This window comes from Mauremys reevesii, linkage group 5 (assembly GCF_016161935.1).
Source record: "Mauremys reevesii isolate NIE-2019 linkage group 5, ASM1616193v1, whole genome shotgun sequence".
Classification (NCBI taxonomy): Eukaryota; Metazoa; Chordata; order Testudines; family Geoemydidae; genus Mauremys; species Mauremys reevesii.
Window position 1 is genome coordinate 138,343,956 of NC_052627.1, and position 15,371 is coordinate 138,359,326.

Here is a 15,371-nt window from a genome sequence, read left to right on the forward strand (position 1 = left end):
TGAAAAGGGCTCAGTAGACTGTAACCCTGGCCCTAGAGAGAGAAGGGCCACGTGGAGGGTCACAGTGAGCCACTGAGGCAGCATAAACTGCCTAGAAGCGCAGGACCCACGGGAGCAAGGTCAGAGCTCTGCAACAAAAGTTACAGCTCAACTGCCACTGACCAAGGAAACTCCACCCCCAATCCACTACCTGCTCAGCCTCCTATTCCCCGACTGTGGTTAACAGCAACAGCGGAATCAGGCCAAATAAGGTCAGAACCTCGGGAACTCGAATGTGAACAGCGACCCTCCCTAAATCAGGAGTGACTCTAGTGCCAAGCAGGCGTCCTGAGAGAGATCTGGGAGCAGGATTTCCCCCTGCCTAAGCATTTTTTGAGAGGGACGTTTAGGGCTTGTGAAGTCCAGGCCCAAAGGAGTGAGCAAAGGAACCTGAAACAACTTATGAAATATGAACTCAACGAGGCAGTGAAATGAGGGGAAATGATTCTTTGCAGGAGAAAAGTGGGGCTGACAGCAGCAGTGTGCTCAGAAGGGCCTTTCTACAGCATCCCTGTCTGATAACCCATCCCCAGGATGCTGGGCTCCCCCCTGCAAGGCAGCCAAGGGGCGAATCACAGGGCAAAGCCAGAAGACTGTGTCTCCCCTGCACATTAAAGGGAGAAATTCGAGCCAGGATCTATATGTGAACAGAAGTAAGTGTGCTCGGTGTGCTCTGCATTTGGTCTCCCCAAGGTGAATGGCAGCTGCTTGGAGACGCAAGACTGTCAGATTCTCCTCTCCCTCATAGTCTCAGCCTGCCGCACCCCCTCCCTGTCTGATCTGGGCCTCAGCCATTAGCTCGCGCCGCTCCCCCATGGGGTGTGGTTCCTGGAACCAGCAGACAACACTCAGATGCCCAGATAATCCCCTTACATTGCAGAAGTGGCTTCTCTCACGCTAACCAAAGGGTGAAGCTGCCTCTCACTAATGTACTGAGTTTACAGTTCTCAGCCTTTCCTGAAACAGATTCTGGGAGGAGCTTCTCTGTCACCCAGCGCAGGCTACATTCCCCTTGTGTTTTCCTTTGTCACTGCAGAGAGCCTAGCTGAGCTCGGTGCGGAGCTGCAGCTGCCTACGGCCACACCCTCCACTTCTGTCAGCCCCGTTTCCCTGCCTGTCTCCTGACTCTTCCTGGATGTCTTTCATGTGTTCAAATCCAGAACAGCTGCCACACGGCATCTGGATTGCACTGAAACCAAAGGGGATAAACACCCCCCGGAGCAGGCCCTTGTTCAGCTGACACCTGCACAACCAAACATAAGAACGTGAGAACAGCCAGACTGGGTCAGACCAAAGGTCCATCTAGCCCAGTGTCCTGGCTGCGGACAGTAGCCAGTGCCAGTGCCCCAGAGGGAGTGAACAGAACAGGGAATCTTCAAGTGATCCAGCCCCTGTCGCCCATTCCCAGCTTCTGGCAAACAGAGGCCGGGGACACCATCCCTGCCCATCCCGGCTAATAGCCACTTATGGACCTGTCCTCCATGAGCTTATCTAGTTCTTTTTTGAACCCTGTTATAGTCTTGGCCTTCACAACATCCTCTGACAAGAAGTTCTACAGACTGATTGTGCTTTGCGTGAAGAAACACTTCCTTTTGTTTGTTTTAAACTTGCTGGCTATTAATTTCACTTGGTGGCCTGTCATAGGTTTATTCCCCACTTTGAACTTTAGCGTCCACAAGATGGGGACCAGCATGTGCTCCTCTAAACTTAAATCCTAGTTTAGATCTAGTAATGCTGCCACCAGCTAGAAATTCCAGTGTCTAGCACACTCCCTGTTTCCCCAAAACTTTCCCGGGGGAACACCGATCCAAACTCCTTGGATCTTAACACAAGGGGAAATAGCCCATTCCCGCACCTCCCCCTCCCTTAGCCGTTGGGAGAGATCACCTTGATTCAAACTCCTTGAATCAAAACAAAGAGGGATTCACCTTTCCCTCCTCCTCGTCCCCTGAGATTCCAAACAAGGGAAGAAATCAATCAGGTTCTTAAAAGGAAAGATTTTATTAAAAGAAAGAAAGTAACACTATCTCTGTAACACCAGGATGAAAAATATACAGGGTCTAGCTTATAACCCTAGAGGGACTCCCCCACCCTCTTTCTCAGAATAATCAAAAGTAACAGCAAACAGAAATAAAGAGATTTCTCCAGCAAATACACATTTGCAAATACAGAAATTAATTAGAAGACTAATCCGCCTTTCTAATACTCACTATACTGAATAGAAGAGAATATTTCAGGAAGCTTGGAGAGCCTGGATATACGTCTGGCCCCTCTTAGATCCAAAGAGAGAACACCCCCCAAAACAAAGAACACAAACAAAGGCTTTCCTCCACCGAGGTTTGAAAGCATCTTGTCCCCTGATTGGTCCTCTGGTCAGGTGTTAGCCAGGTCCACTGAGCTTGTTAACCCTTTACAGGTAAAAGAGACCTTAACCCTTAACTATCTGTTTATGACATGGACCCTAGTTCTTTTGTTATGAGAAGGAGTAAATAACACTTCCTTATCTACTTTCTCCACGCCAGTCATGATTTTATAGATCTGTTATATCCCCCTCTTAGTCGTCTCTTTTCCGAGCTGAAAAGTCCCAGCCTTATTCATTTCTTCTATTATGGCAGCCGTTCCATATCCCTAATCACTTTTCAGAACCTTTTCCAATTCCAATATATCTTTTTTGAGATCGGGCAACCACATCTGCATGCAGTATTCAAGATGTGGGCGTACTATGGATTTATACAGAGGCAAATGATATTTTCTGTTTTATTATCTGTCCATTTCTTAATGATTCCCAACATTCTGTTTGCTTTTTTGACTGCCACTGCACATTTAGTGGATGTTTTCAGAGAACTATCCACAATGACTCCAAGATCCCGCTCTTGAGTGGAAACAACTACTTTAGATCCCATCAAGTTATAAGTATAGTTGGGATTATGTTTTCCAATGTGTGTTACTTTGCATTAATCGACACTGAATTTCATCTGCCATTTTGTTGCCCAGTTACCCAGCCAAAGCCCTGAGAGGGGCCCCTTGTGCGGGGAGCTTTAGGAAAACAGCCTGGTCCTTATCTCAGCACTTCCAGCTCCATTTGCTCCTTGTCCTTGGAGGAACAGGTTCCCTCCCCGTCCCCGAGCCCTGGGGAAAACCCTTCTCTGCTAACACAGCTACATCTCCCTGCCCCTGCTCACGGTTAGACGCGTGTGCTCGGGCAGGGAAGGGGCAGAGGGTAAGGAAAGGAGGTGTCACTGTGAAATGGGGGGATGAGAGGGAGCTGGTCCCCAGAGATGGGGGCTGTGAGGATTCGACCCTAGTGATCTCCTCCTGGGAGAGGCTGATGGTGGCAGTGAGCTGGGGAGGGGGAGCCTGGCTGGCTTTTATGGCCAGCCCATGGCACTGCGCTGCCCGGCAGGAGGCTGGGATGCTGTGCAGGGACTCCCATCTCTCCCCTGTGCCCTTCTCCCGCTGGGGACTGGCAGGGGAGAGAACGCACTGGGAAGCACTGACCGAGCACCCTCGCCCACTGCCCGTGGTGCTGTCTGGCCAGCACAAGGCTGAGCTCTGGGTTCGTGGTCAGTGGAGCAAGCGGTCGCTGCCCAGGACGCTCTGCAGAGACCACAAAGCCAAAGAGAGGCCAGCGGGAGTCCAGGGTCTGGTTCAGTCTCTTGTGCTTACCTTTGGGCTGGGGAGCAGCTTCCGTCATCAGCATGTTCTCATAGATATCCTCATCCGCCATTGTCCTGCCTTCGCGCTGAGCCAAGCCCCTGATCACTGGCCTGTGGGTCCTTTCAGCAGCCTGCTGGGTTAGAGCCTCCCTCTGACAGCAGCCCTGGTCCAGAAATAGAAATGGGAAGTGATGCCTGGCAGTTCATAGATTCATAGATTCTAGGGCTGGAAGAGACCTCAAGAGGTCATCAAATCCAGTCCTCTGCCCTCATGGCAGGACCAAATACTGTCTAGACCATCCTGGATAGACATTTATCTAACCTGCTCCTAATCTCTCCAGAGATGGAGATTCCACAACCTCCCTGGGCAATTTATTCCAGTGTTTAACCACCCTGACAGTTTGGAACTTTTTCCTAATGTCCAACCTAAACCTCCCTTGCTGCAGTTTAAGCCCATTGCTTCTTGCTCTACCCTTAGAGGCTCAGGTGAACAAGTTTTCTCCCTCCTCCTGATGACACCCTTTTAGTTGGATGAGGGAAGGAGGCAGAGGGGAGGGGAGAAATAGTTGGATGGGGGAAGGAGGAGAAGGGAGTGGAGGGGGAGGGTTAGAAGAGGGGAGTGGGAGGCAGGTAGATGGGGATGGGGAAGGAGGGGAGGGAGTTGAGGCGTGAGGTGGGTGGATGGGGGAAGGAGGGGAAGTGAAGGGGGGCGGTGCTGGGTGGGGGAGGGGGACGGCGGGGTGGAGATGTGGAGGGGGAAGGCAGGTGGCTGGGGAAGGAGTGTGGGGGAGGGAAAGGGGGAGGTGGGTGGATGGGGATGGAGGGGGGGTGGAGGGGAGAGACAGGTGGATGAGGGAAGGAGGCGTGAGGGAAGAGGTAGACAGCGCTCTGTCGGCAGCGACTGGCCATCGGTGCTGGATCTAGGGGGGCTGCCGCAGCGGCGAGGAGCTCTGAGCCCTTTACATCCTGGCCCCACCCCGGCCGCTGGAGCCGCGGGCGGGATTTAAAGGGCTCTGGGCTGCCTTCTGCGGCGCGGATCCCAGAGCCCTTTAAATCCCCGCTGTGGAAGCCGGTGCGGTCCGGCACGGTCAGGGGCGGCTCGATGTTTTTTTCCGCCCCAAGCACGGCAGTCAGGCAGCTTTCGGCGACATGCCTGGGGGCGGTCCACTGGTCATGCGGATTCCACGGCATTTCTGCGGGTGATCTGCTGGTCCTACGCTTTCAGCATACCCGCCGCCAAATTGCCGCCGAAGCCAGGAGACCGGCAGACCTCCCGCAGGCCTGCCGCCGAAGGCTGCCTGACTGCCGCCCTCACAGCGATCGGCAGGCTGCTCCCCGTGGCTGGGTGCCCCAGGCACGTGCTTGCTGCGTTGGTACCTGGAGCTGCCCCTGGGCACAGTGTATTGGCTCTTGCCCATACGCTGGACCGGACCAGCTTATTTCACCTCTGCCTCCGTTTCCCCCAGCCCATTGCATCTCTGTGCCCTGCTGCAGCATCGCCTCTGGCCCAGCACGGCCTGACTCCTGGCAGTGGCTTCACCCTCCCCTGCCAGGTGGGTGGTGTCAGGGGCAGGCTGGCCTTTTAGGGGATTTGGGCTCAGCCCCATCAGTGTTCAGTTAGCCCCAACCACAGGTGATGGGTTTAGGACACTGGCTGGATCAGACATCATGTGATGGTAGCCTGGGGTAGGGTCAGGGCTGCTTGTAAAATGGAGCCTGCTGTCTCACAGAGGGGAGACAAGGGGCTCAGAAAGACATAGGGGGCTGGTGGGTGAGGCCCAGAGTCTTGCAAGGGGCTGGCAGAGCTCCCTCACTCATGGAGAGCTGGTTCCTGGTCCCCTGATAGACGGGGAAAGGCAGAAAGAGACCTGTGGAGGATCCAGAGGGGATCCTGGGAGCACCTTCCCCACACCAGGCAGAGGGAAAGGCCTGGCTGGAGCTACCTGAGTGAGGGCCAGGAGCCAACCCTTAAGACCTTGTTGTCACTGCAGAAGAGGGATGTTAACTCATAGAATCATAGAATCATCGAGCTAGAAGGGGCCGCAAGGGTCGTCTAGTCTAACCCCTGTCAGGCTGCCAGGTTTGCTGTGTCTAAACCATCCCAGACAGTCAGCGAGCCTTTGAAACCCTCCAGTGACAGAGCTTCCACAACCCCCGCCCCCAGGCATCTGTTCCATTGTCCTACTGTTCTTACAGAGAGGAAGTTTGTCCTGAGATTTAATCTCAATCTGCTGTGCTGTAGTTTGAACCCATCACCCCTCGCCCTGCCGTCTGTGGCAAAAGAAAACAACTTTTCTCCATCTTTTTTATGTTAATCTTTCAAGTGTTTGAAGACTGCTGTCATGTCCCCCGTTAGTCTCCTCTTTTCCAAACCAAAGATACCCGGTCCCTTCAGTCTTTGCTCAGACACCTTGCATTGCATTCCATCCCTCTGACCATCTGTGTCCACCTCTGGATACTCTCCAGTTTCTCTACATCCTTTGTATACATTGGTGACCAGAATTGGACGCAGTTCTCCAGCTGAGGCCTACCCAGCACCGAGTAGAGTGGTACTGTCACCTCCTGTGACTTGCATGCGAGGCCTCTGTTACTGAAACCTAAAATTGCATTTGCTTTTTCTGCAACAGCATCGCATTGCTGACTCATGTTGAGGTTGGGATCCACCACAACTCCCCAATCCTCAGCAGTGCTGCTGCCAAACCACTTTCCCCCCATTCTGTATTTGTGCATTTGGTTGTTCTTCCCTTTGTGTAGCACCTTACGTTTGTCTTTGTTGAATTTCATGTTGTTGTCTATAGCCCAGTTCTCCAATTTAGCAAGATGCCTCTGAATTTTAGCTTTATCCTCCAAAGTGTTGTAACCCTTCCCTCCTAGCCTTGTGTCATCTGCAAACTTGATCAGTGTGCTCTCCATACCTACACTCAGGTCAGTACTGAAGAACTTGAGTTAACTAACTTGAGGTAAAATCTGAGTGAAGACAAGGCCGTGTGTAGTTTTTACATGAGTTGTTAGAAAGTCAAGTTAAAGCCTGTGGAGGAGCCTAACAACCAATGTGAAAAATATGACCTGCCTTGTCTCCATGAGGATTTAGTTTGAGTTAAGGGCAAACCCTTCTCCCCATACAGACGAGGGCATCCAGAGCTTAGGAGCGCTGCAGGGGACTGCTTAGCAGGGAGAAAAAGACTTTTAATGAAAATTAGAATCTTTTAGTTAAACCCAAATAACAAAACATGCAACCGAGAGATAGGAGACAACTGGGGGATGATACATCTGAAACTGCTCTGCCTGAAATGAAGCCTGCTGGTAAGTTAATCCAATTTTCTGATCTGACTGTGCCCCTGAATAACTCAGAAACCTCCTGCCACACAGAGTACAAAGAGAGCCCAAATGCTTTTTCTCTTGAGGTTAACACTAGGCTGGGACGGAACTTGTTTGTAACAGGAACCCTCCCTTTCCTCCACTGAAAATGTTGTTTTTCATGTCAGCTGAAGATGGAAGCTAGCTTAGAAAAACGTTCTGATGCAGTAGGGCTTGAATACTGCATGGAGATGTGGTCGCCCTATCTCAAAAAAATGATATATTGGAATTGCAAAAGGTTGAGAAAAGGGCAACAAAAATTATTAGGCGTATGGAACGGCTTCCATATGTAACCCTTCTGCCCCTCTAAGTTGGCAGCAACAAGGGCCGGGTTCAGTATCCAGGGGTTCTGTTTCAATAACGCAATGCAAAACCGGCTCGAGCCCCCACCCAGTGACCTGGGACAATTACCTACCACCCCCCCGGGCGCCTCTAGGAGGCAATACTTCCCCACTCACAAGCACAAAGTCTGAGTGTAGCAAAATCCTTTTAATAAAGGAGGGAAACAATGCGGCATCACGTTGGAGAGACACCACAAACAGGACTATACACAAACCATAAGCAAAACCCACCTCCAAGTACATTTGGCACTGTCCTTAGGGTCTTAAGTCCAATCACCCCAAAGTCCAACAACCCAAAAGTCTCAGTCTCTGGTCAGTGCCACCCCAGTGTTCAAAAGTTTATCTGCAGAGTTTTACCCCCCCCCCCCAGCCTGGGTGGAAAGGGTGGGGGGGGAGCACACACACAGAGTGTTAAGGGACACCTTACATGGGCCAGGGCCAACTGCTCCGCCTCTCCGTGGAGTTCTGCTGCAGCCTTCACCATGACTGGCTCCACTCCACCAGCTGTGCCGCTCCTCCAGCCGACCCATGAGCCGCTCCAGCCACCCCCGCAAACCGCTCCACTCCGCTCACTGTTCCATGGGCTGCTCAAACATGCTGCAAACTGCTCCGCTCTGCCAGCCGCTTAGCGATAGATCTTCAGGCTCCCTCACTAGTTAACACAGCACTCAGTGATCTCAGCTCAGTAAACTTAGCTCTTTTAGTGATTTCAGCTCTTAGTGGTTTCAGCTTGTAGTAGGGGGGCCCCATTGCTGGTGCACCATTGGCCCAACGTGAATTCAGGTCAGCAGCCTCTAGATGGACTCCTAAAGGATTCAAAATTAGCTCTGCTCTTCAACAGTGGAGACAGGAGGTTGTGCAATAGGTGATCCAGGCCCTCAAAAGGGGCCCATACCATCAGGTACACACACCAATCCCCAACCTCTCTCAATTCACTGGGTTTTGGCACCCATGTCCCTTGTCTAGCAAGTGCTACTTAATGGATAGTGAGACATCTCTGTCCTAATGCAGTCTCATAGTTCCTCATTCACATAATCTGGGTGACAATACTTTATTCCTCCTGCCCCAATAATCAAAGAAATTGGGGGTCCCAGAGCTGTCAAAATAACCATCCCAGGCTGCCGTGGGCCATGTTAGGTGGGGTGGGCGTGCCAGTGCAAATACCTGAAATTCCTTTCCACACTCCCCATACTTCACCACCAGATGTCAGGGTAGAGCTCATCCTGACTCTGCTTACATATGATTCTCTGCGTTAACGTCCCTCTTCTGCAGTGACGACCAGGCCTTAAGGGTTGGCTCCTGGCCCTCACTCAGGTAGCTCCAGCCAGGCCTTTCCCTCTGGCTGGTGTGGGGGAAGGTGCTCCCAGGATCCCCTCTAGATCCTGCACTAGTCTCTTTCTGCCCTTTACCCGTCTATCAGGGCACCAGGCACCAGCTCTCCATGAGCGAGGGAGCTCTACCAGCCCCTTGCAAGACTCTGGGCCTCACCCACCAGCCCCCTCTGTCTTTCTGAGCCCCTTGTCTCCCCTCTGTGATACAGCAGGCTCCATTTTATGAGCAGCCCTGCCCCTACCCCAGGCTACCATCACGTGATGTTTGATCCAGCCAGCATCCCAAACCCATCACTGGGGTGGGAGCTAACTGCACACTGATGGGGCTGAGCCCAAATCCCCTAAAAGGGCCAGCCCGCCCCTGACATCACCCACCTGGCAGGAGAGGGGGAAGCCGCTGCCAGGAATCAGGCCATGCTGGGCCAGTGGCGATGGCTGTAACAGTGCACAGAGATGCAATGGGCTGGGGGAGGCGGAGGCTAACAATTTTAATAAGCAGCAGGTTATAAAATCCCCAAACCGTCACTCCCTGGCTTGAGGACACAGTTCAGGGAGTAGGGGGTCCCCAAAATAAATTCCCTGGTGCCCTCACAAACTCCATGAATGATCCTCAGGCTCAGAGCTGACTCTGGACCCCTCGGTCACTGCAGAGGGGCTGGTCTCTGCTGGCTGGGATCCTCCTCAGGCAGGAGTCAGGCTGCGTCGGTCCCAGGATTTCCCCTCCCCACAAAGGGGTGCAGGGCTCGAGGTGCAGGTTACAGAACTACACTAAACTCCAAACTGTCATCTCCTCGCCCAGCGTCCAGACACCCCCCCAGCAGGCAGCAGCCCTGGACTAGCAGCCAGAGCAGAGCTGAGCATGTGGGGACTGGTCTCACCTAGGGAGCTGGAGACTGAACTCAGCCTGGCTGGGGAAGTTTCCCAGCAAAACTCGACAAACTGGGAGTGATCAGTGGAGAGGAAAAAGACAGCAAGGCTGCTTGTCCTTCCTGGAAACTTCCTGTACAGCCCCAGAGATGGCGACCGAGGCCGTGTCTACGCTACAAAGTCATGTCGGCGTTCAGCCACCAACGTTTGTGTATCGCTGGGCATGTGCCCTCTTGGCTGCTTGTACCAGTGCTGCTCGTACTCACCAGGAGTGCTTGCGTAACACGCTAACCTTTGATTGCACACGTGCCCACTCTCATCCCATGTTACCGCCGGAGCAGTGAGCAGGGTCTGTCTCTTTGGACAGCAGAACTCCCACCCGTGGATGGTCACATGTAGGAAAAAGATGCAGATTTGGACAGTCGTGGATGCCCCAGGATAGGGCCGGCCTTCGCGGCGGGCGATGTGGGTGACTGCCTAGGGTGCCATGGTCGGGGGGGAGAGGACATGGTCCGGAGGCAAGGAGCAGGACACAGGCCTGGCCCCACACTGCCCCTAGCCTGCCCCTCACCGTGCTTCAGCGGGATGATGCTGGAAGCCCCACAACACAAGTGGGCCCAGGACACAGAGCAGGATGCCATGGCTGGGGCGGAGCTGGGGGTACCCCCGGAGGGGAGAGGAAACCACAACCCCTCTAGAGCCAGCACCTATGGTAGGTGCTGCTGACAGAGTGCAGCCTTCTTCCCTCACACCTCGTTTCCTCATGCACCCATCTCTCCCCTCCATGCCCTCCCCGCTCCACTTCCCTCCCCCGTGCACCATCTCTTATCTCCAGACCTCCCACTACCCCTCCTTCCCTCATCCAACCACCAGGCATCACTTCCCATTTCTATTTCTGGACCAGGGCTGCTGTCAGAGGGAGGCTCTAACCCAGCAGGCTGCAGAAAGGACCCACAGGCCAGTCATCAGGGGCTCGGCTCAGCACGAAGGCAGGACAATGGCGGATGAGGATATCTATGAGAACATGCCGATGACGGAAGCTGCTCCCCAGCCCAAAGGTAAGCACAAGAGGCTGCACCAGACCCTGGACTCCCGCTGGCCTCTCCTTGGCTTTGCGGTCTCTGCAGAGCGTCCTGGGCAGCGATCTCTTGCTCCACTGACCACGTCCCCAGAGCTCAGCCTTGTGCTGGCCAGACAGCACCACGGGCAGTGGGCGAGGGTGCTCGGTCAGTGCTTCCCAGTGCGTTCTCCCTCTGCCAGTCCCCAGCGGGAGAAGGGCACAGGGGGAGAGATGGGAGTCCCTGCACAGCATCCCAGCCTCCTGCCGGGCAGCGCAGTGCCATGGGCTGGCCATAAAAGCCAGCCAGGCTCCCCCTCCCCAGCTCACTGCCACCATCAGCCTCTCCCAGGAGGAGATCACCAGGGTCGAATCCTCACAGCCCCCATCTCTGGGGACCAGCTCCCTCTCATCCCCCCATTTCACAGTGACACCTCCTTTCCTTACCCTCTGCCCCTTCCCTGCCCGAGCACACGCGTCTAACCGTGAGCAGGGGCAGGGAGATGTAGCTGTGTTAGCAGAGAAGGGTTTTCCCCAGGGCTCGGGGATGGGGAGGGAAGGGAACCTGTTCCTCCAAGGACAAGGAGGAAATGGAGCTGGAAGTGCTGAGATAAGGACCAGGCTGTTTTCCTAAAGCTCCCAGCACAAGGGGCCCCTCTCAGGGCTTTGGCTGGGTGACTGGGCAACAAAATGGCAAATGAAATTCAATGTTGATTAATGCAAAGTAACGCACATTGGAAAACATAATCCCAACTGTACTTATATCATGATGGGGTCTGAATTAGCTGTTTCCACTCAAGAGAGGGATCTTGGAGTCACTGTGGACAGTTCTCTGAAAACATCCACTCAATGTGCAGCGGCTTCAAAAAAGCGAACAGAATGTTCAGGATCATTACGAAAGGGACAAAAAATATCCTATTGCCTATATATAAATCCATGGTACACCCACGTCTTGAATACTGCGTGCAGATGTGGTTGCCCCAACTCAAAACAGATATATTGGAATTGGAAAAGGTTCAGAAAAGGGATTAGGGGTATGGAATGGCTGCCATATGAGGAGAGATTAATAAAATTGGGACTTTTCAGCTTGGAAAAGAGACGACTAAGGGGAGATGTGACTGAGATCTATAAAATCATGACTGGTGTGGAGAAAGTAAATAAGGAAGTGTTATTTACTCCTTCTCATAACACAAGAACTAGGGGTCACCAAGTGAAGGTTTAAAACAAACAAACAAAACAAAGTATTTCTTCACAGTTAACCTGTGGAACTCCTTGTCAGGGGATATTGTGAAGGCCAGGACCATAACAGAGTTCCTAGATAAGTTCATGGAGGACAGGTCCATCATTGGCTATTAGCCAGGATGGGCAGGGATGGTGTCCCTAGCCTCTTTGCAAGAAGCTGGGAATGGGCAACTGGGGATGGATTCCCTGTTCTGTTCATTCCCTCTGGGGCACCTGGCACTGGTCACTGTCTGCAGACAGGATGCTGGGGTAGATGGACCTTTGGTCTGACCCAGTCTGGACGTTCTTACATTCTTATGTTTGGTTGTGCAGGTGTCAGCTGGACAAGGGCCCGCTCCAGGGGTTGTTTATCCCCTTTGGTTTCAGTGCAATCCAGATGCCATGTGGCAGCAGTTCTGGATTCGAACACATGAAAGACGCCGTGAAGGGTCAGAAGACAGGCAGGGAGACGGGGCTGTTGGAAGTGGAGGGTGCGGGTGAGGATGTGAGGTTCAGTGGGCAGCTGCAGCTAAGCACCGAGCTCAGCTAGGCTCTCTGCAGCGACAAAGGAAAAACTGGATATGAGTCAGCAGTGTGCCCTTGTGCCCTTGTTGCCAAGAAGGCTAACGGCATTTTGGGCTGTATAAGTAGGGGCATTGCCAGCAGATCGAGGGACATGATCATTCCCCTCTATTCGACATTGGTGAGGCCTCATCTGGAGTACTGTGTCCAGTTTTAGACCCCACACTACAAGAAGGATGTGGATAAATTGGAGAGAGTCCCGCGGAGGGCAACAAAAATGATTAGGGGGCTGGAGCACATGACTTATGAGAGGCTGAGGGAACTGGGATTGTTTAGTCTGCAGAAGAGAAGAGTGAGGCGGGATTTGATAGCAGCCTTCAACTCCCTGAAAGGGGGGTTCCAAAGAGGACGGTGTTACGGAGTCCCCGGGCGATGCTCTTGAACTGCTCCCCACAAAGCCAGTCAGGACTCTGGGGAGCCTCCTCTCCCATGGAGCAGACTGTCTGCAGGGCAAGAAACTCACACGGCTTCACCTCCTGGGTCTCTTCTGGGAGCATGTAGCATATGCCCCTTTGTGCGCATCCCACAGCGAGTCTGCCCAGGCAGGTGTGAGGAAGTGGGAATGTTCCGGCTGTGTGATGTGAATGCTGAGAGGGGAGTATTGACCTGGGAAGGTTGCAGGGGAGTTGTGCTGGGACGGCTGCACTGGGGAAGGGAGATACCTGAGCATGTAACCTGAGAACCGAGGGGCGGGGTTGGAGGCCAAATGACACCTCTGCCTGGGACACTGGAAAAAGGACAGAGGCTGGGGGAGGAGCCGGGGGGAGGCTGAGTGAGAGGCTGGGGGGAGATTCAGTTTGGGAGCTGGCTAGGAAATGGAGGGGAGCCGCGACGGGGCTTGGGCTTCCCAACGGGGCTGTGGCCTCCCTGGGGCCCACAGATGGACCTAATTACAGGGGGTCCTGTTGTTTATACCGGCAAGACCTGTTTTGGACTTTGCTCCTGTCATCTAAATAAACCTTCTGCTTTACTGGCTGGCTGAGAGTCATGGTGAATTGCAGGAAGCCGGGGGTGCCGGGCCTAGTCTCCCCCACACTCGGTGACAGCAGGGTTCTGGGGAAGCCAGAGGGTCCTGCACACACCCCCACTTTTCAGTTAGACGTGACTCTTAGCCAGCCAGTAAAACAGAGGTTTAGTTGCTAGGTGACAGAGTGTCCGGTTATAAACTGAGGCACCCACACATTATTCAGAGGAAACATTACGAACAGCCCCATTTTGTCACTTCTCTCCCCTTCGAGACCAAACTGAGCGAGGTCAATTTAGCCGGTGACCTGGGGAAGTTTGAACCCAGCAACCTTTCCATGGGTGCCCCAGCATCTCTCCCATTCCTTGGGGTGAGTTACACCAGGACAGTCCAGTCTCACCCCCTCCCGTGGGTCTGTTGTGCTTGATGGCGCTTGCAGACTGCATGTGGGAAGGTTCATGCAGCCCGGGCCCTTTTGCAACCCCAATACCCCTGGGGTTTAAACTGGGATTGGGTCTTTTCCCAGCGCTCCAGTTTGGAGGGCTGCAATTTGGGCTCTCTTGGTTAAGAGCCCCCAGCTTGACCGTGGCCACCCTCTGAACAGGTGTGTCTGTTCCCAGCAGCTTGGCCTCAGCCCCTTGCATTTGACGCCGCCACGTCGGAGGAGAGTGGTCAGTATACACAGTAAAGTGCTGCCCCAAATGATACAGCTGCAGCTTTCCAAGGGCCTGCACCAGGGCTGGGCATTTCTTTTTTGAGGCCGCGTAGTTCTGCTTTTGGGGCAGCCGTTTTTTGCACTTCCACTTCATCACAGATGGACCTAGACTGTTCTCAGTGGTGGCAGATGACAGAACAAGGAGCAATGGTCTCAAGTTGCAGTGGGGGAGGTCTAGGTTGGATATTAGGAAACCCTATTTCACTAGGAGGTTGGTGAAGCACTGGAATGGGTTCCCTAGGGAGGTGATGGAATTTGTTTCCTTAGAGGTTTTTAAGGTCAGGCTTGACAAAGCCCTGGCTGGGATGATTTAGTTGGGGATTGGCCCTTCTTTGAGCAGGGGGTTGGACTAGATACCTCCTGAGGTCCCTTCCAACCCTGATATTCTGTGATTCTATGAAAACATAAGGAAAAATGTAGTGTGCGCTCAGTGAAAGAGAAGCTCCTCCCAGAATCTGTTTCAGGAAAGGCTGAGAACTGCAAACGTAGTAAATTAGTGAGAGGCAGCTTCACCCTTTGGTTAGCGTGAGAGAAGCCACTTCTGCAATGTAAGGGGATTATCTGGGCATCTGAGTGTTGTCTGCTGGTTCCAGGAACCACACCCCATGGGGGAGCGGCACGAGCTAATGGCTGAGGCCCAGATCACACAGGGAGGGGGTGCGGCAGGCTGAGACTTTCAGGGAGAGGAGAATCTGACAGTATTGCATCTCCAAGCAGCTGACGTTCACCTTGGGGAGACCAAATCCAGAGTACACCGAGCACACTTACTTCTGTCTACACATAGATCCTGGCTCGAATGCAGCTCTAGTCTTCTCCCTTTAATGTGCAGGGGAGACATAGTCTTAGGGCTTTGCCCTGTGATTCGCCCCTTGGCTGCCTTGCAGGGAGGAGCCCAGCATCCTGGGGATGGGTTATCAGACAGGGATGCTGTAGAAAGGCCCTTCTGGGCACACTGCTGCTGTCAGCCCCACTTTTCTCCTGCACAGAATCATTTCCCCTCATTTCTCTGCCTCGTTGTATTCATATTTCATAAGTTGTTTCAGGTTCCTTTTCTCACTTAAAAATACTCTTTGGGCCTGGACTGCACAACCCCTAAACTTCCCTCTCAAGAAATGCTTAGGCAGGGGGGAAATCCTGCTCCCAGATCTCTCTCACAGGACGCCTGCCTGGCACTAGAGTCACTCCTGATTTAGGGAGGGTCGCTTTTCACATTTGAGTTCAGGTCGGTTCTGACCTTATTT